At 37.1% G+C, this 21,264-nt stretch overlaps 1 long non-coding RNA gene across 1 annotated transcript; it reads left to right on the forward strand.

The window, feature by feature from the left end:
• The first annotated feature begins 118 nt into the window (after positions 1 to 118).
• LOC137093669 (uncharacterized) lies at positions 119 to 1,802 on the forward strand. Its single transcript, XR_010908538.1, has 3 exons — positions 119 to 200; positions 1,090 to 1,136; positions 1,233 to 1,802. It is a non-coding gene; the product is annotated as an uncharacterized lncRNA (long non-coding RNA).
• The last annotated feature ends 19,462 nt before the right edge of the window (positions 1,803 to 21,264 follow it).

The raw sequence follows: 21,264 nt of genomic DNA on the forward strand, positions 1-21,264 counted from the left end.
TAATTACAGACAGGTGTGTTTGATCAGGGTTGGATCTGAACTCTGCAGGAACAGGATTGGGCACCTCTGACCTAATTTAAATACATTTATGTGCACAACATGTACTTTCCAAGCGTATGTTTGGATGAGGTACTATAGAAGTCAGCAGCAAGTAATACATCAGCAGAACCTGCAATAAAGATCCCTCACCCTGACATTCAGTGAGTGTTTGATCCTTTTCTTGCTGGACAAATAGTCTCTGTCCGTTGAGTTTGAGCTTGTTGAAAGAGAGGAATGTGGACTGTTTGTTTTGGTCAATCATGCTTGAATGATTGATCCGGCATATAGGACCATAAAAAATAAAGAATAATACACCCCAAAAAGGTTTCTTTTACACTTCCACCTCCCTTTTCATTCGCAGACAAAAGCTGATAATACTTGTGTTAGGATAATATATGGACACCGCGTCCAGATCTCCACAGAGCAAATTTTAGTACTCTGTTTTTTATCAGACTCTGCTTTGATGTGTAAATGGCTCTTGCCTGTAGTCATGGTATAATGTAGAGCATGTCAAAGGTCGGCTTGCTTTCCTTCCTCTTCATGGTTGTTGTCATCTGTAATTGCTTTTTAATTAGTCATTCTTTAAAGGAAAGCTTGCAAATGTCTGTTTCAGCCAGCTTCTTTTGAAGGGGGGAAACTTTTGTCGTATTGAATCTTTTCTGAGTTTGTTCCCATACATACTTCTCCGCCTGTTTCTGTGTCTATGGTTTAAAGAAGTCGAGAAACTGTGTCCCAGGATGAGACTTTTAAGATTATCCTTTAGTTCACAGTGTGAAATTTTACAGCTAAAATAAGACTGCAATGTCCTCAAACATATAGAGTACATATATTCATATGTATATATAATATGACAAAGTAATTTCTAAACGTTTGCTTCTAATTTTCCACCTGGGGAATGCTTTCCTTTTTTTGTGTCTGACATTTGGACCCTGTTGATTGTAAAACCAATGTGTTCCAAATGTTTGGATGAGCATCTGTCAGCAAAGTCGGAACAACAATGCATCGTGTTGGCTTCACGGTTTGACCTTCTTTCCTCTTTATTTGCCAAAGGTCTGCGATGGCTTAAGGGAGTTCCAGTCCTACCAGATTTTCTGCATGTACAAGAAAAGATTCTCCTCTGGTTCTAAGACTTTACAGTCCTCCGTATTTTTGTAATCCATCATTGTATTCTCGCTTGTCTTCTTGCACCTTAGTGGGCCAGATGTCAGCAACACCACGCTCATTACTGCAGAGCGCATCAAATTACCTTTGGCCTTCAGATGAGTCCAGACCATTAGAGTGGAGATACAGACGGGCCGGTGAAGATGAATGTGGGGGTCTGGGGTTTTGTACCCACTGCACGTGCGGCTCGAGTCTTCAGAGGCAGCAGGACTGACTGGAAAGCGTGCGGGGGTCCTCATTATCTCCGGCCAAAGCTGCTTCTTGCACGTTGAGCGGGAGCTGCATGGGGTCTCTGACCAGCCTTGAGATGGCCCTCAGAAAATACACTACACAGTCAGAGTGCAGGGCTGAACCAACAATACAAGAGGAAGCAATTATTTTAGCATTTTAATTAAAGCTGTAATTCATCTGATTAGAGCTAGGATTTCATTTCCACAAAATCGGGTTGTTTTTGGATGTGTGCTTTGTGGTTGGGTTTTTACCATAGACATTTTTTTAATTTCCCATTTTCAAATGTATGCCATATAGACATATTGATAAGCAAACTGATCTGTATATTACATTTAATTTCTATATGGAAGTATAAAAATAAATTCATGTTAATTCCCCATCAGATGGGTAGCAGATTTATTGGACTGTTCTTCCGTTTCCTTCCTTTTCTTTGAAAGAAACTCAAAGAAAAACCCACAGAAATCTCAGAAGTAGCTTACTGTGCAAATGTTTGTATTCACTTGTGATTTCCAGGGCACCGCAAGTTTATTTTGCTGAAAATGATCCCACCACAATATATCAGCACGATCTAACAACATTAAACCACCAGGACCCTTAAGTTAAGTTGTTAAAATGGCCATACTTGCAATAATTTCCATCTGAAGAAAGAGTGTAAAATTACCAAAAACAAACTCGTCTAAGTATCCAAGTATGCATGTTTGAAATACACTGGATTATCAGAGCTGCATAGGCAATCATGTACTTTAATACTAAATTTGAATTCAAACTTGAAGTATGTTTGGTATGCAGGTGTTGTACATACCCAACATGCCCAGCTTTCACCTGTGCTTAAAAAAATTAGTTTTTCCCCCTCCTGATTATTAATCTGCTGCTACTTTTAGAAAAATTTAGTAAATGTACATTTGGTGGAAATAAGCCTTTGTTTTTAATTGCAAAATCAGAAGTTCAACAAAACCTAAATGCGATGTTGTTTTAAACAAATAACAAACCTGTAAAATGTTTATATTTGTAAACATTTAAAAAAAAATTTTTATCTTATATAAATTTGTCACTTTTTATTTATGTATTTATTTATTTATGAATGTCTTATTTTTGTTTATTCAACACCCTGTCCTCCTGACTGAAAAAAAAAAAAAAAAAAAAACAGGCCAACATCTACTATCCTCGTGATGCTGTATCCTTCCTAATCCAGGGCCAGGCCTTCTGGGGCTTAGGCTATACTACCTTCATGTACTATCGCAAATCTACATGGAAGTGTTGAGTTTCCGAGGTAAAAATTGCACATGAACGTCCTCTGATGTCGTGTCAGCATTTGGAAGTTTGGAAATCATTTTGATGCTACATGGCGGCAGGGAGAAGACTGTGACAGGTATTTATTAGTTTTGTTGTTTCCCAAAACGGCTAGATTGTCTTGTCTTGTCATTAATGTTGTGCATATTTACATATACGAGTAATCATTTGAAGCGTATTTTATGTTTTATAATAGCTTATAACAGCGAAAATGGCCTGCATTTGACCGACATACAGAATCGACAGAAAGTGGGATCTGATGGCATCGAAAAACGGTTGTCAGTCAGTTCATGTGGAACTACATATAATTTTGGTTACAATAAATAGGCAATAATCAGTGCTAATCACATTTCTGGGGGGCCTAAACTGAAGGATCCCCTGTCAGTGCATTCGTACTTAGCCTACTGTGGTTTTCAGTATGCAAAGTGCACTGGCAGTTTTCTATAGGGAATTAATACATCAAGGAAATAGTTTTATATATATATATAATGTGTGTGTGTGAATAGGGAAACCCGTTAAAATGTCTTAAAGTGCCAGTAAAAACAATTAAGTAAAATGAAAAGCACATTTTCGTTGACAGCTAAATAAATGCTTTTTTAATAGTATCTCTGGCGCCATCTAGCTGTCAGAAAAAAACAGCTGAATTGGCTTTCTAAAGCCCCTTTCACACTGCGATTCCGGCAAATACACGGATAATGCGACCCGGCATTTGTTCCCGGGCCGCTAGATTTGGTCCATTCACACTGCCAGCGAAATACCGTAATATGTGCGCTTTCACACACAATGCTTAACGGTCCCGGGTCGAGTTGACACGTGACATCCTGATGTGACGTATAATGGCGAGCGATCTCAGCTTCAGCGCGGATAGTCAGGAGCTCCGTGGTCTCGACTTGTGTCCAGTTTGCACACATTTCTGCTTGTTTAATTTTAGTTTCTTTTGTATACGAACACTCTCTGCATTTAAAACACCGACGAGCTCTTCTGGCACTGCAGGGTTGTGTTATTGAAGAAACAAGCTCTAGGAGTCGCACGATAACTACGTACACGTTGCGGCATTAGTTTCGGCTTTTGTTCACACAGCGCTCGTCCCGGGTCGAATACAGCAATATTACTAGGTCCCCGACCCGGGTCGAATTCGGTAATCAATCCCGGGACGTGGTTGCTTTCACACAGAAGGCGACCCGGCAATGTTCCGGGAATATTGCGGGTCCGACGTGCAGTGTGAAAGGGGCTTAAATGAGCAATTTTCTAAAGAAATTACAGCATGATGAATAAAAATAGGCATATGGTAAATTACCGTCATGTTTATATAGTGATGATCAAGGGGACATAGTTAACATAGGCAGGATTGGCTCTGACAAGAATAAAGGCTAATTATACTGTCTGCGTCGGACAAGCACCTTAGCCTCTACACTGTGGGCTACAGATCGATTTTCATTTATACTTCTCCATCGTTGTCCACGTCAACGTGCAATTACACATGAAGAGGGAGCTTGATAACAATCATGTAGAATTGACACGTTACATTTTTGGAGAGGTACAGGTCTGGCCTAAAGCCTAGGGCGTAGTTACAGCATACACTAGACCCAGAAAATTGGGCTTAACCCTAGTGTCCTCTGCAGCGCAAATCTATCTTGATCAAGCCTATCATGCATGCCTTGCTCCTACTTTGATGCATGTGGGAGTGGCATAGGTTAGTTGTCACAACGAGCTGGAAAGGTTGACATGGATCACCTGTTTTTTGTTAAGCTTAAAGCTACACTGTGTAACTTTTTTAGTTTATTCTTAGCTAAAAACACTTAGTTCTTTAAAACTCAAAAATATATGTGCTCATTAATGTATATTTACTTCTTTCAAGTAATAAAGTATTTTCATAAGTTTATAATATGCCATTGAAAATACATACATGTGAGGGGTCCGAATGCCGGCCGCCATGTTGCCCCTCCATCTTGAAAGTACATTAGCCAAAGAGGGACATACCCGTAAATTCAAGCTTCGCTTTTCGCATTTTAACACTCAATGGCAGTCATGAAAGAGGTCGACCTGGAAGCCAAGTTAATCTTGGACTAAATCAGCCACCGTAGGAGTTAAAACGAAATCGGAATTGAGAGGAACAGAAACTAATATTCACTGGATTGTCATGTACCTTTCCACCGCTAGATGGGGGAAAATAAAACACAGTGTAGCTTTAATATATATATATATATATATATATATATATATATATATATATATATATATATATATATATATATATATATATATATATATATATATATATATATATATATATATACCGTATTTTCCGGACTATAAGTCGCACTTTTTTCATAGTTTGGCTGGTCCTGCGACTTATAGTCAGGTGCGACTTATATATCAAATTTAATTCATACTGACTGACAAGAATAAACATATAGCCGCGAGAATGCGCTCTATGCTGCTCCTGTAGCCTAATATTTACTTATAGACAACAACTTAGAAAGACTGAACACAAACAAAATGCTCCCATAAAGAAAATCTTATTCTGCAAAATACAAACAGCATGTAGTAAAATATGCAGCGGAGAACGATTCTCACAGCGTTCGTCTCGCGCGGCAGAGCCTCTCCCGGCAGAGAGTTCAAGCGTCTGTGGACTCGTTCCTTCAGCTCTGGCCATCTTGCTTACAGTCCGCAAGTAGATTTCTTTTTCTTCTTCATCACAATTAAAGTAACCTCTGCTTTTCGCCAGTCCCTTACAAGTTTCTCACTCACTTCAAACTTTCTTTCTTCTGCTCGGGTTATGCAGTGAAGCGGGCACGAGCGAGTGCACGCGAGCAGGTGCTCGCATGCGCGCGGCTCCAGCTCTGCCCTAATGCGACTTATAGTCCAGTGCGACTTATATATGTTTTTTTCCGCGTCATGACGCATTTTTTGACTGATGCGACTTATACTCCGGAGCGACTTATAGTCCGGAAAATACGGTATATCTCCAAACAGAGGAGAGTCTTAAACAAGATAATAAAAAGATAATAAAACAAGAATCAACATTTGGATTGTTTTTTGAGAGATGCACAAGAACTGAGGGATTTGAAATGCTGTAAAAGTGACAACATATGTAGGTCTCTAACAGAGTTCATTGTAAAGCAGTAATGTTATCTATTGTGAAGGGTGATTTCATTATTATGGTTGTTGTGCTGGAAATTAAGTGTATCGAGTCATGATTCAGATCGCCAAAGTCACGTGATTTCAACGGTTTGGCGCTTTGACACGCACGCAATCCAAATCATGAATCAATACGCTGATTCATAATGGTTCAAAGCTTTGTTTTGAAATCAGCCCATCACTATATAAGTCATTATTTTGTTGTTGTTTTTTTGCGCACAAAAACTATTCTCGTCCCTTCATAAAATGATTGTAGAGCCACTGAGATGGGCTTTGTAACGACGTCTTTAGTGCCTTTATGGGTCTTGAGAGAGGAAATGACATTGCTGTCAATGAAGGCCTTTCTGAGCCATCGGATTTCAACAAAAATAACTTAATTTGTGTTCAGAAGATGAACGGAGGTCTTACGGGTGTTGAACGACATTAGGGTAAGTAATTAATGACAGAATTTTCATTTTTGGGTGAACTAACCCTTAAAGGCTGATTTATACTTATGCGTCGGAGCTGCGCCGTAGCCTCTATGCCGTGGCCTACCTGTCGATTTTCATTTATACTTCTGTGTCCTTGTCAGCGTTGGCGTGCAGACGAAGCATGTGTGCCCCTGAGGGAAGGGTTTTGGCAGACCGGTCACAGCGCTTGCGATCCGCGTAGAATTGATGTGATGTTACAGATTTGGAGAGGTGCACGTCATACATGTACATAGCTGCGGCGTACACTCAACACAGAATGGTTTAGCAGTATTAACAATTAACGCAGTATTTAGTCTTCAGAGTCAGTTTTTTATTAATATTTTCATTATTTTTAAATTAACATTTTAATGACTATGTATGAACAAGTCATTGAAACTATTATATTTATCAAAACAGAACATGCTACAAACTTCCTGAAGTGATTGTTTTCAACAAGTATAAAATAAAATAAAAACATTTAGCTGAAGTGTTTGTAATAATTGGGGGCCTTTTGCTCCATGCTGGCCTATGCATATTATTCAGATATAGGGTGTGTTTCAGAGAGGTTTCATATTTGTATGTGAATCTGCAAATAATATATTGTATGAAATTAAAATAGGATGGCTTATCGTTCGGCTGGTCCTGAATTAAAGCGATGCATTTCAGTGCTCGTATCTGTAAAATTTCACATCTTTTTTTCCTGACATTTGATTTAAAGGGGCTTGTAATTCAAATCCTTTCACCAAACCATTTGCTTGTACAGTTGGAAAAACTTCAAAAAACGTGATTAAGAAATGAATCAAGTCTTTGGCCAATTGGCAAGCAGCGTTCTGCTCTGCTAAATAACTTATAGCTTATTTCTTTTGAACGTATTTATTGTCTTTTTCCAGTTGTCATCAGCTGGTTTTATTGCAGTCATCATGAGGACTTGCAATAGTTTCTGATTCCCTCATAAATCAGAATATTTGCAGTTATTGCCCTAGCTTTGTTCTCGCGGTCCATTTTCTGTAACTGTCAGCTTCATTTAGCCGTAAATACAGCAGTTTGCATTCGCTATGTAACGTAGGACTGCTTATTTGGCATATGCTGATACATTTTTCCCTCAGATGTATACATCTTATTCTAAGTTTATTAATGAAACGCTTTGACTCCATACATCACTGGCAGACAAGGTGCAAACGATAGGCAGTGAGGGTTCAGTAATTTGTTTGTTAAACGATGCTGTAAAGAGCAAATAACTTTCACTGTTGACACGTCTGTCCTTTTCCCAACTGCACACTGGCTTTATTTCAACATTCATTCTGAGGTTCTTTGTCATAAAGACAGCCAGTGTCAGGATCCACATTTATCTCATCAGCAAGTATAGTGTTTGTCCAACAGTTCAAGACTGATAAATGCTAACAAACCAAAGTAACTTTCGTTGTGGGCACTGGCTGTTAACATCGGCCTTTCAGCAAGTGAAGCATGTCTTTAACCTTGTTTAGCCTTTTGGAATCAAGTGTAATCTTCTCTGACAGGAGATTAATGACACCATCTCTCTAGTTTTTTACTAGCACCATCAGGGAGGAGTGAGAGGCAAAAATGAAGGGGAGGAAAGGAGAGAATGAAGGTCTGCAGTCTGTCATCATGCCATCCTGAGATGAGTTTGGGTGAAAGGGTTCCGCAAAAACATTATGAGAGATGTATGGATTTTATGCTCTTTTGTTCTCCCCCTCTCTATCCGTTTGCTCTCAGTAATCTGTCATTGTGTCATTTACTGGGGGTAGAGATGTCTGTCCTGCTGGCATACAGAGATATATTGGGTAAATGAAGGGATGTTGCTCACCCCCTTGGACATTTAATTCTTGTTTTGTCCATTTGCCCCTTTTATCTCAATCTCTGCACCATCTAACACCCTTATTTTAATTATTTATTTATTTTATTTGATTCAGTTCTTTGTTCCTCAAACCATCTGCTCAGATCAGAACTCCATAAGAAATCAATAGTTAATAGGCAAAAGTTTACTTCAGTTTACGGGAAAAAACATGCTTCTTTTGCTGAAAATGATCCAATCTACTCATAAAACATCTTAAACCTGTGTAAGTGGGTTTGCTGGTCTCCTAGTCTGGTCTTTTGGCTGGTTTTATAGGTGTTCTGGTGGTTCTAGAGACTATATTAAACCATCTAAAACCAGCAAACCAGTTTAGGCTGGTTTAAAATGTTAGTTTCTTTCTGGAGAAATTAGGGCTTTTTATCAGCATACAGTCACAGTCCTAATTATATCAGCAAGATAATATATATACTCAGTGTTTTTTTTTTATAGTACGCTTTTTTGTTGTTGAAAAGTAGCACCCAAAAAAAAAAAAAAAAGAGGCAGCATGAAATTTACCTTTTAGTTTTAATTTTTTGTCATATTTTAAGCAGACATGCAAACAATGTGTTTACATGAAACACATTGTAGTCTGTGTAAAGCATTTTCCTTGTATTGTATATATATATATATATATATATATATATATATATATATAATTTTTATTTATTTATTTATTTTATTTTTTCTTGGTTTTTGGTTGGATGAGGACGTCACACAACTTGTCCATGTTGGCATTGATCTGAGGAATTCAACTAGCTCCTAGCAACCACATAGAAACAAGTTACAGAAAAAAAAAAAAACAATCAGAGGACTTTAGCAGTTGGACCCTGGCTAGCATGGCCAAACACCACTTAAAGTTTTTCAGGAAATGTATACATATAGCTGTTAGATGGAAGCTTTCCCACACATGTTAGCTTAAATGTATTGGTTTGTATATATTCTGGACTCTGTGTGAGGAAAGAGGTGGTAATGCCCTGGAGGTTAAGCCCAGATGGTAGCATTTCTTCCACAGCCCCAAACAGCTGCTCAATCGTTTTGCAATTCTGCGGTGTGACGACTGACTAATGGCAAAGGCCCATCAGTGTGCACACACGTGAGTGTGCGTATGTGAGACTGAATGATTGCTGGGACTTGGGGGGGCCCCCACTGTTGCATTTAAAGGTAATACCTAACCACACAGGGCCCCTAAATGTGCAGCGAATCAAGGTAGTGTTGAAAAGGGCTTACAACACTCGCCCGCTAAACTAAAGCAACGTCCCGTAATTAGCTTCAGACCATTGCCTAAACTTAACATATCAGAAACCAGACCACAGCATGCTTGAACATAGACGGGTTAAACATTCGGTCCCTAGTGGTCAGCTTTAAAGGAAATGCGCTACATTGCCTCAACCTACCCGGTGGTAAGGTATCAGCAATATCTGCTTAGCTACTGGGAGTTTAATATAAGCTTTAAAGTTTACAATAAGCTCAATTGACAGCATTTATTGCATAATGTTGATGAATTCCCATTTGCCCCCACAAGTTTTAAAAGCAGAAAAGTTCAACTTTTAATTGTATAAAAGCACTCACTTCATTCATTCTGCTGTTAAAATTATGTATTATATGAGCTGTAAAGTTGTTTCCGTAAGTTTTACAGTAATAATAATTAAAAATAATTAATTAATAAAAGTAATTATAATTTAAAACTAACCTTTATTACTTTATTTTACAGTAATAACAGTTTTAGCTATATGTTGTACACAGGAATGGTTATATTGTGTACATATTGTGGCTCTACTTTTGAAACCATGAGTTTTTTTATATTTATGGATTTTCCCTATTACCCAGATAGATAGATAGATAGATGGATAGATAGATAGATAGATAGATAGATAGATAGATAGATAGATAGATAGATAGATAGATAGATAGATAGATAGATAGATAGATAGATAGATAGATAGATAGATAGATAGATAGATAGATAGATAGATAGATAGATAGATAGATAGATACTAGTGAAAGTTGTTTCATCAAGTTTAGTTTTAGTTTTCCTAAGACTTTAGACATTTTTCAACATTAAACAAAAACTTTTAGGCATTTGATAATTACATTTTTCTTGGCAGAGGAGAAAGAGAACCATTTTAGCTTCGATATTAGGATCATTCTGTTTTATTACTTCACCACACTGAATATTTTTTCTGCTGGTGTGAACATGATATAGTTATTCTAACCTTTCATACAGAACGCCTCAAGCTGGAACATTCTCTTCCTTAGACAGCTTTGTTTTGAGAGAACCTTCCTTTTTCTAGCAATGAATAGCAAACAATCCATTAATAGGTTTGCCATCAAAATGGTTCTTTGGCACGAAGAAAAAACACAAGGGCCCTCATGGATCTGAGAGCTAGCAATTTTGCTTTATTGTACACTATTGTGTGGACTTTATATTTAATGCATTATTTAAGATTTGTAAGTAAATTATACAAATATAGCCTCAAAGTGCTTTAAACCCATGTATATTATTATATAATATATTACTTTTCTGTTTTCTGTACCTTCAAAATTCCTCGCCATGGTGTTTTCTCAGCAAAAAAATATATTATATGGGGATTTGTTCTGTAAGCTGTATTCCTTATGGAGGTTAAAGGTTCAAAGGCTTTTCAGTACATACAAACATTAACATTTTATTTCGTGTTTCTACAAATACATTAGTAGGGGAGACCGGGTCGTAACATGGGGAGAATTGTAACACTACCAATTCCACGAATCACGGATAAGATGGGAGTCATATGACAGTTTCAGTTTCCTCTGTCTTCCTTTAATATCCCACATGGAGGTTTTCCAGTCTGTATTGCTATCTCTCCTGAAGCTACTGCAGAAAATGAATTCTGAGGTAAGAAAGTAAAAAAAAAAAAAAGATAATATTTTGCTTAGTACTTCTACCATTGTAGATAATATCGTATGAATTATATAAGGTCAAAGTGTAGTTTCTCAAATGGTGTATCAACCGACCAATGTCTGTGAAGGTGCAATGAATTACAGTCCTGGCCAAAAGTTAACATTATTCCTTGGGATTAAAGGTTCAAAGGTCAACTTTCAGCACAGCCTCCCAGTCCCTTAAATTTTGTTTTGTGGTGGGAAAAGTGCATTAGATAGCTGATATAATCGTATTAAACATCTTGGAAGTTTGCTGTAATATTGTAGATTTCATGTTTGGGAACAATAGGCAATTAAAAACATATCACAGTGTTTTAAATTCTGTAAGGCAAACAAGATTAAATGACACAAATGGAGGTTGACATGCAATGCAAGGTGTCCATAGTGTCATGTATAAATGAATGAGTAAACTGCCAATTGCGACATACTGCTGTGAGATCTAAAGTTAAAGCCTATTTACTTTCATGAAGTATATGCATGTTCTCTCATCTCATATTTCTTATTTTCTTAATTGTTGTCATAGTGAGAGGCTGTTAAAAGCCTATTATAGCATCTCAGCTTCTCTCCTGGGGTTGAAAGGCCAGCATGCAATTTTAGCATAAGAATGCAGACCCTTACGCATGCCATTAGAGTGGTGTACAGTAACCATTACCTTCCATTTTAGATGACAGCAGAGAAAGGCCCCTATAGAGAGGATTCAAAGACCACCATGTTTACCGTCATTAGGCTTCGTAGCTGCACTTGCTTATATATTTATAAAATACTGAACAGCCTGAGGGCTAAACAGTCAAACTATTCTGGGACAGAGTTTCCCATGTAAGTGATCTCGACACACAAGGACACTTTGATTATGAGCTTTTCTTGGTAGGAGATAATCTGTTATTTTGGTCATCTTATATTTTAATAGCGCTTGATTCCTTTCCTTTACAGTGCTTGAGTAGTCCCTTATCCCTGCAGGATCTGTTTGTTCATTCTCCTAATGGACTCCGCTCTCAAATGCATTTAACATGCAGTCAGCCGATTGTTTATGTTAAGTTTGGTGTCAGGTTGCACTACTTTGAGATGCATTGTGAGTCCACCTTGGCCGAAGAGAAAGCATACGATCTACATCCTCTCGGCTTAGGGCGTAAAACGTTGTATAAAACCGAGATGGCTAGCTAATTTTGGCATGTCTACGCTGCCCTAGAAGTGAATGCAATGGTTGCCACTCATGCATTAGGTCAATGTCCAAAGTTCAAAGGAGGTCAGTGGGTTCTCTTGGCCAGAAAAGAGACATTTTTTGGAAAAGCACATTTTTGTATGTCTAACATGTGTAATCATTTATTTGCCGGAATGGATCAGGTAGCTAGTTTCTTTGTAGCGGATATAAGACATTTGATCTTTCCTCAACACTTATAGACCATCTATTTTAATAAAAATGAGACATGTTTTTTGGTTATCATCATGTTCCTCTTTCATCTGCTGTATCTTTCATGTCATCCATCTACATTTTACTGCTGTTTGCCTTTACTATGCAAAAAAAAAAAAAAAAAAACTGGCAGTTGTTTAGAAAATCACACTATTAATCATTGTAAATGGGGCATGATAACAGCAATTAAAGCCACGCGGAACAACACCCTTACTAAGACTTTCTTTAAGTTTAGTACATACTTTTTGTAATCTGTGCCAACTTTGGAAAAAGCCTTACTGAAAGGACATATTGTAAACCACACGATAGACATGAGACCGTACGACTTTTGTTTGAAGGGAATTATTTCACCTGAAAGGAATTGTGCAGGATGACTGCCGGAATAATAGCCCTGGGCTTTGAGGAAGAATAGAGAATAGGCTTCCCTTTTTACAGCTGGAAACTGATGTTGCCTTTCTTTTGTATATTAAATTGCTCTTTTGCAGAAGAATGAAAGCAATGTTGAATTGTTTTTCTGTGTATTTCCGGTGTATTGTTGCCATAGCAATCGTAACAGCAATCGTGAGCCAACAAAGATGGATGCATTTCTCCTTCCAATGTTTTTGATAGATAGACATACAGACAGACATATGAATTTGATAAAAAAAGGTAAAGGTTAGATCAAATATATTTATATTTATAACATAGAATAAGCAGTGATGTTCATAATTCGTCCATGAGTCTCGCTCTATAACTGTCATCTCATCTCATTAGGTAAACACAACTAAATGAATGACACTTCTCACATTATGACCTGTCAGAGTTTTGTGTAATGACAGGCAGCCTTGACAAACAGTAAATATCTCATTTCCTCTTTCCTAATTATGTTTGATGAGTGTTTGTACCTGAAAGGTCAAACTGCCAAAATAGAAGCACGTCTTAATTATTTGTAATTTATTGGAGAGTTGTATAATTGATGTTGGAGATTAGTTTGTTCTCAGTTTAAAAGTGTAAAAGTGACTCACGAGTGTAAACAGAGGCATTTGTTGAGCTTGTGCATTTAAAAAATGCACTAAAAATAGGTTCTTATGAGGGCATTAGACGCTTAACAGTAACAAAGAGGCAGAATCATTTTGAACATTTACATGTTTATCACATATGTTGCTATCATTAACTTTCATTACATTTTATGCTATCGTTAAAGGTGCACTATGTAACATATTTTTTTCAGTAAAATATCCAAAAACCACTAGGCCAGTGTTATATATTTTGTTCAGTTGAGTACTTAAAATGTCCCAGATGTTTCCAACTATTTGTAAATCGTGAGAAATTTGCTATTTTAACCAAGGAGCTGGGACATCTGAGGGAGTCGCCTGTCAATTGTGTCCTATCTGCATTACCCCGGTTTTATTCTGCAGAAAAGCTTTACTCTTACTGTAATATACATCAAGTGTCATTGCAGCCGGTGAATGAGCGCACAGAGTATCGGCATAACATCATTTTAAACACACTTAAATGTATCTAATATGATAAACAGAGCTGCGTTACCTCATCCTCATGACCGGAAAAGCGGAAATGGCACCGGCGACTGGCATAATAAAAGTCATGTTGCTCGGGAGGCGTGTGTTGTGTTCATCTTATTAACCATCACTCCAGCGGCCTTGCTCAGCTCCTCAACAGTCTGTCCTGCTCTGCTTCATACTACATTAATGTTAATAACTGCACCCATGAACATGATTTCTGCCAGCGTCCTATCCTGATTCTTTTCCACCGGCTGTGAGGTAAAGGCCACATGTCGCAAAATTCTGAGCTCAAACGTGTCGTCATCAAGCTACGCCTTTGTTTTGAATAGGCGACCTCTAGCGGATGGAAAAGTTACATAGTGCACCTTTAAATCCTGTTACTCAAATGCAGTTAATGACATCAATAATTGGTTTGTCTTGTTTTTCAGAAAAATCTCTAAACATCAGAAACATTAGATTTTTTCTTAAAATAATGATTTGTAAATGTTCTTTGATCTTAATAACAATTTGGTACATTTATATTGTCTTACTGGGGGGATTACAGATAACTTTTGTTCTTTGAATAATACATAGTGTACGTAAATTATTTTAATGTAAATACTTTGATTAAGAGTTCACAATTTTTATTTTCGAAATGAACAAAATTTAAATAATGAGTCAATCCTCAATCCTCCTTTCAAAACATGCTGATTGACTATGGTAAGCTTATTATAAACTGGGAATGTTCTGCACGTGATCTACTGATGATGTGCAAATTAAAGAACAATCATTTCCATAATGACTAACGCAATCTACCAAGAGCAACGCCTGGTTTAAGACATTCTCTTTTGAGGCGGTAAATAATGGTGCAAATACCAGTTAATTGACAAGCGCAAACCGTAGTAAATCATCTTGCATGATTCATTAATTCATAAATTTCCCATCTGAGAGGGAAACTCCTACAAAAGCATAACCAATAAGGTCAGCAGCAAAAATATCTCTGTCTATGCCTTTTCAGCGCTAATTTCACTGCGTGTCTTTAGTAAATTGTGACAGTAGTTTTTAAATGGCAAAAGAGGGCCAGCTATTAGTAAATCTGTCCCTATATCACTTATTAAGCCTTATTGTGAATGTTGTAATCATATTCATCCGTACAGTCATGCAGAGTGAAACACAACCAAAACAATATTTTTTAATACATGGCTAAGTTGAACCGAGTCAACTAGCTGATGTACTGCAGTGTACCTCCCCCTTGTGTCAGCTCCAAAATCTGTAGACACACTTGTGAATGGAAAACAATTTCAGTTTATTTTAATCTTCAATTTTGTTCATTTAGCAAATTTTGAGAAAATATATTATAAAATAAACGTTTATTTAGCATTTTTGTTCACATTTCAGTCATTAATGGAAATAATTTAATATAATTTACTCTACACACTAGTGTCTTGTATGCTCCTCAGGTGGGCTTCTCTGTTAAAAGCACCCCAGCATTCAGACCGTCTCAAAGAAGCTTTCATCGTGTTTGAATGCCTCTGAAAGAGTGGTTTGTCTGACTGAACTCAAAGTGGTGCTGACCACACCTGGACCTGTGCGAATAATGCACGAGACAATAAATCAGATGAGGACAAGCGCTCTCCGGTCATGTGTGCGTGTGTGTGTTCTGGACTGTGGGAATGGGAGTGTGTGTGTCATGAGCGTGATGGATCAGGGAAGGGAGGTGTCGTTGGGGTCAAAAGAGGGTAATGATCCCACTTTTCCTGCTCGGGCTCTGACCTCCCAGCGAGTGCTGGAAACCTGAACTGGGCATTGTCGTCAAACAGTGAGAGTAAGTGGCCTCTGGAGGCCACCCTGACTGACTGCCACACGTTTGACTTTTACACTGAGATCTGTCCTCAGTGTCAAGTATGGTGCCATTGGTCCAACATGTAATTGATGCTGTGGCGTTAAACGTGGCTTTAGGGTTAAACTTCACACCATATTGCATGTCAGTTTCACAAACTGCTTGCATTGACCTTTTGATCAAGGCAATCACATGCACCATCCTGAAATATATGCCACTTTCTGACTGGAGCAGTTCAGTGGATCCACATGTCAAATTTATCACACTGATGTATTTATAATGTCAGTATGACACATATTAAAGGTTTATAATAGGCCTATAGGAATTATACATCAGTCGTTCTGCACTTGACATATGTATGCCAGTAGGTGGCAACAATTGACTTGAGTGAATCATTGAATCATTCACTGAAAGGATTTGAAACAACTGACGCCATGTCCACACACTAGTACATTTTCGTTTGAAAGCGATTTTTTTTCCTCTCTATTTTGGCCCTCCGTCCACACAGAGACAGTGTTTTTAAGGCAACGAAAACTTCGCTTTTTGAAAATGCCCTCCAAAGTGGATAATTTTTGTGGACTGTGAAGACAGAGGTATTTGAAAATGATGAAGCATGTTGTGACGCATATACATGTCGCAGTATGTCTGAGACATCTGAGACAGCGTTTTAAGGCAACAAAAACGTAGCTTTTTGGAAACGCTCTCCAAAGTGGATCATTTTGTTTGGACTATTTCAGGTATTTGAAAACGATGACGCATGTCGTGACGCATATTGTACCAATAGATATGTATGTTTATACCGTTATTGTACCAGTTATGCTATTCAATTTCACACAGTTGCTAAAATATGTTACTTTGCACACTTCATATCACAGTCCTGCAAGAATGACAGAAAATATACTTGCATTTGCTGTCCTGTGGGAAAACATGCGAGCAGTTGCGTTTTAGACCAAACATAATGGTTGACCGGGTGCGACCTGGACGCATCAGTGAATGGTAAGATATTTTGCTAAAAATGTTTTATCCTGCCAGAAGAATTGTGTGATAACTTACTGTATATATGTATCACCTCAGTAAGCTTTTATGGGGGTTATGCTTGCACAGTCAGTTGAATTTGGCATTTACTGTCGTTTCAGTGTGGATGAGATCCTTTTTGAAAACGTAATGAGATGGGGATGGAGAGCGTTTTGAGACCAAAACTCCTAGCCTGAGACTGGCTGGGTCCGAAATCTCATACTCTCTTGAGTAGGCACTTATTTTGAATTTTGAAGTAATTAATTCACACCTTTTATATAGTATAAATGTAATCTGGATGCAATACATTTGGCATGCTTTCATTATCATGTGACCCACCAGCGTCAGTTGTGTAGATTCACGTGGCCTCATGGAGTAGTAAAATGTTCATCGTATGCACTCTTCAGAATCTCGTCAAAACGTTATCCAGGTACTTTTTGTCTACACTTTTATGAGTACTGTGAATTCAGACATACCCATTTTGTCACATTATTTCTCACCTACAGGTAAGTATGCGATTTTGGACACAAGCGACTGAATGAGTCATCGAGTCATTAACTCAAACGATTCATTCAGAAATGACACACCACTACTGTGTGTTGCCCGGATATGGAACAAAAATATTGGTAATGCTATATCCAAAAAGTTGTTCAATATTAAGGTCTTGTTTGAACTGTTCTATATAAATAATATGAGATAGTGAAGCTAAAATCAACAAAAATAGCTAGTGTGTCTGAAATATCAGTTACTATTGCCATCTTGTTACTGTCATGGACTTTTTAATGACAGGATACAGAAATAATTGCTTGCATTATGCCATACTTATCCATGCTATATATTGACTTTTGTTTGGCATTTGGGAACTAGCTGCTAGTGCTATGACAACGAAAACCAAATAAACTGTCAGCTATTTGCAGAAAACAGTAGCTCAGCTCATGATGATAGAGATTGAAGTATCCTGTATCGGGTTTGCTGCGGATTGTTAGCAGTTCGGATAAATCTTCCCTAATGTTGTCCCACTTGTGTTTATGGATAATTATCCGCAGTTCTCTGAGCTTGATGGATTGATTTGGTTGTTCAGATTTTGTTACACAACCGTTTCTCACCTACTGTTTTTCTGAGCACAGGTTGCAAGACTGCCCAGCTGCCCCAGTATAAATCTCCCGACGAAATCTGATCTGGCATTAGCAGGGGCAGCACAAAACTGTTGGCCTATGCATGCAGGCATCTTTATAGTTTCTAAACATCATAGACACCTTCATTATGTAATTCATGCTTTCAGCAGGTACTATTTCTAATATCAAACATTAAATTATAAGACTTACTGTGTAATATATAATGTAAATCTATATAAATGTCTAAAGTGAGATCATATTTGTCTGAACTGAAGTGATATTAAGTATAGACTGTGTGTGTGTGTGTGTGTGTGTGTGTGTGTATATATATATATATATATATAATTATCATTGAAGTCAATTATCAAGTAGTAGTTCATTTTTTATTATTCTTAATATTACAGCAAACTCACTTTATTATTCTACAATAGTAATATTCGTCTATTTTTACATAATACTATGTGTGTATATATATGTATATGTATAATATTTATATATATATATATATATATATATATATATATATATATATATATATATATATATATATATATATATATATATATATATATATATATATATATATATATATATATATATATAAACTCAGTCAAATGTCATTGTTAGGATGGCATATTTTTCACACATCCCACTTATTTATTTTTTATTAATGCCTCCACTTTTGAATATGAATCTTATCAGCGGTAATCTGCATGAATAAGTGTGTTCTGACATGGGCGCCACAAATTGCTCTGCACTTCACAGCAATTTTTGTGTCAACTGTCATTGTTTCACATGAACGCCATCGAGGGTACTAATTACCGTTATCATCCTTCACGATGTCGGAATTTGCTTGAATTCCATTCCTTTTGTTTCTGAAAAGAGTGATGTAGGTTACCGGCAGGGTCAGTACTGTCATCAGGATAGTTGCTTGATAGTCAGCTCCAGTATGTAAATATCATAATGTATAGAAATCCTTGACATAGTTCAGAGTAGTGTCCTTTTACATGGTTGACTTATGTGACTTATACCTGCCTTTAGTTACTATAGCAGACATATAATTGTTTTTGTTGAAGACATCTTGAATGGAACATATTGCACCAAATTCTGTCAAGCTTATATGCAGAAATTTGACAGTAGAGGAGAATGTACACAGTATAAGGTTTCTTTGTACGTATGTGGAATATTGCCAAACACAACATTAATCCAGACCTTCGCGAGGTGAGACGTTAAATATACATGTACTCATGCACCTCTGTTTTAGTTCTTTCAGTATGTACATGAGTGTGGCAGGTACTTCAAAGGGTAATTATAAATGTTCTGCTTTATTTCTTCCAACAAATTAACTTAACACAATATATAGCCAGTTTTATTTGTGTAGTGCTTTTCACAATACACATTGTTCCAAAGCAACTTAATTTGGCTACCAGTAAGAAAAAATGCCTTGTGGATAAATGTCCACAAGGCAAATATAATTTGTAAGGGGCCAAGCGCTGTTAAACGCTGTCACCAAGCCTGCATTTATTTGATAAAAAATACAGAAACATTATTTAATATTATGATATATTATTACAATTTAAAATATTTGGTTTTCAATTTATTATACTTTAAATTATTATTTATTTCTGTGATGCAAAGCTGAATTTTCAGGATCATTCCTCCAGTCTTCAGTGTCATATGATCCTTCAGAAATCATTCTAATATTCTGATTTATTATGAGTGTTGGAAACAGTTCTGCTGTCTAATATATTTGATGAATAAAAGGTTCATTTACTCACAATAAAAACATATTTTCAAATATAAATCTCCTTTACTATCAATTTTTATCAATTTAACACATCCTTGCTGAATAAAATTATTGATTTATTTCAAAAAAAGAAAGAAAAAAATGACTGACCCCAAATGACTTACCAGTAGTGTATATTGTTGTTACAAAATATTTATATATTTAAAACATTTGCTTCTTTTTTTATTTATTTTTTACTTTTTATTCATCAAAGTATTATAAAAAAGTATCACAGGTTATGAAAAAATATTAAGTAGCAGAACTGTTTCCAACTTTGAAAATTAATCATCATATTAGAATGATTTCTGAAGGATCATGTGACCCTGAAGACTGGAGGAATGATCCTGAAAATTCAGCTTTGCATCACAGAAATAAATGAACAGTTATAATATAATAAATTGAAAACCAATTATTTTAAATTGTAATAATATATCACAATATTAAAATTTGTTCTGTATATTTAATCAAATAAATGCAGGCTTGATGAGCAGAAGAAACTTCTTTTAAAAACATTACAAATAGTAATCCAAACTTTTGGTCTGTACTGTATATACATATATACACACACACACTGGTCAGGCAAAACATTACGACCACTGACAGGCGAAATGAATAACACTGATTATCTCTTCATCACGGCACCTGTTAGTGAGTGGGATATATTTAGTGAACATTTTGTCCTCAGAGTAGATGTGTTAGAAGCAGGAAACATGGGCAAGCGTAAAGATTTGAGCATCTATCAAAAGTGGTCCAAGGAAGGAACAGTGGTGAACCGGTGACTCAAACGATGAGCTACTGTAGCTCAGATTGCTCAAGAAGTTAATGTTGGTTCTGACAGAAAGATGTCAGAATACACAATGCATCGCAGTTTGTTGCTTATGGGGCTGCAAAGTGGCAGCAGTGGCTATGTGAGCATCAGAACTGGACACGGAGCAATAGAAGAAGGTGGCCTGATCTGATAAATCATGGATGGCCGGGTGCCTGTGCACGTGTGTTACCTGGGGAACACATGGCACCAGGATTCATTATGGGAAGAAGGCAAGCCGGCAGAGGCAGTGTGATGCTTTGAGCAATGTTCTGTTTGAGAACCTTGGGTCCTGCCATCCATGTGGACGTTACTTTGACACGTTCCACCTTGCTGCAGACCATGTACACTCGTTCATTAAAAAAAAAAACAGTATTCCCTGGTGGCTGTGGCCTCTTTCAGCAGATAATACACCCTGCTACAAAGCAAAAATGGTTCAGGAATGGTTTGAGGAGCTCAACAACAAGTTTAAGGTGTTGACTTGGCCTCCAAATTCCCCAGATCTCAATCCAATTGATCATCTGTGGATTGAGCTGAACAAACAAGTCCAATCCACGGAGGCCCTACCTCACAATTTACAGGACTTAAATGATCTGCTGCTAGCATCTTGGTGCCAGATACCACAGCACACCTTCAGGGGTCTAGTGGAGTCCATGCCTCAACGGGTCAGGGCTGTTTTGGCAGCAAAAGGGGGACCAACACAATATTAATGTTATGCTGAATGTATGTTTATTTT

The sequence above is a fragment of the Pseudorasbora parva genome, chromosome 12 (genome assembly GCF_024679245.1).
Source record: "Pseudorasbora parva isolate DD20220531a chromosome 12, ASM2467924v1, whole genome shotgun sequence".
NCBI classification, from domain to species: domain Eukaryota; kingdom Metazoa; phylum Chordata; class Actinopteri; order Cypriniformes; family Gobionidae; genus Pseudorasbora; species Pseudorasbora parva.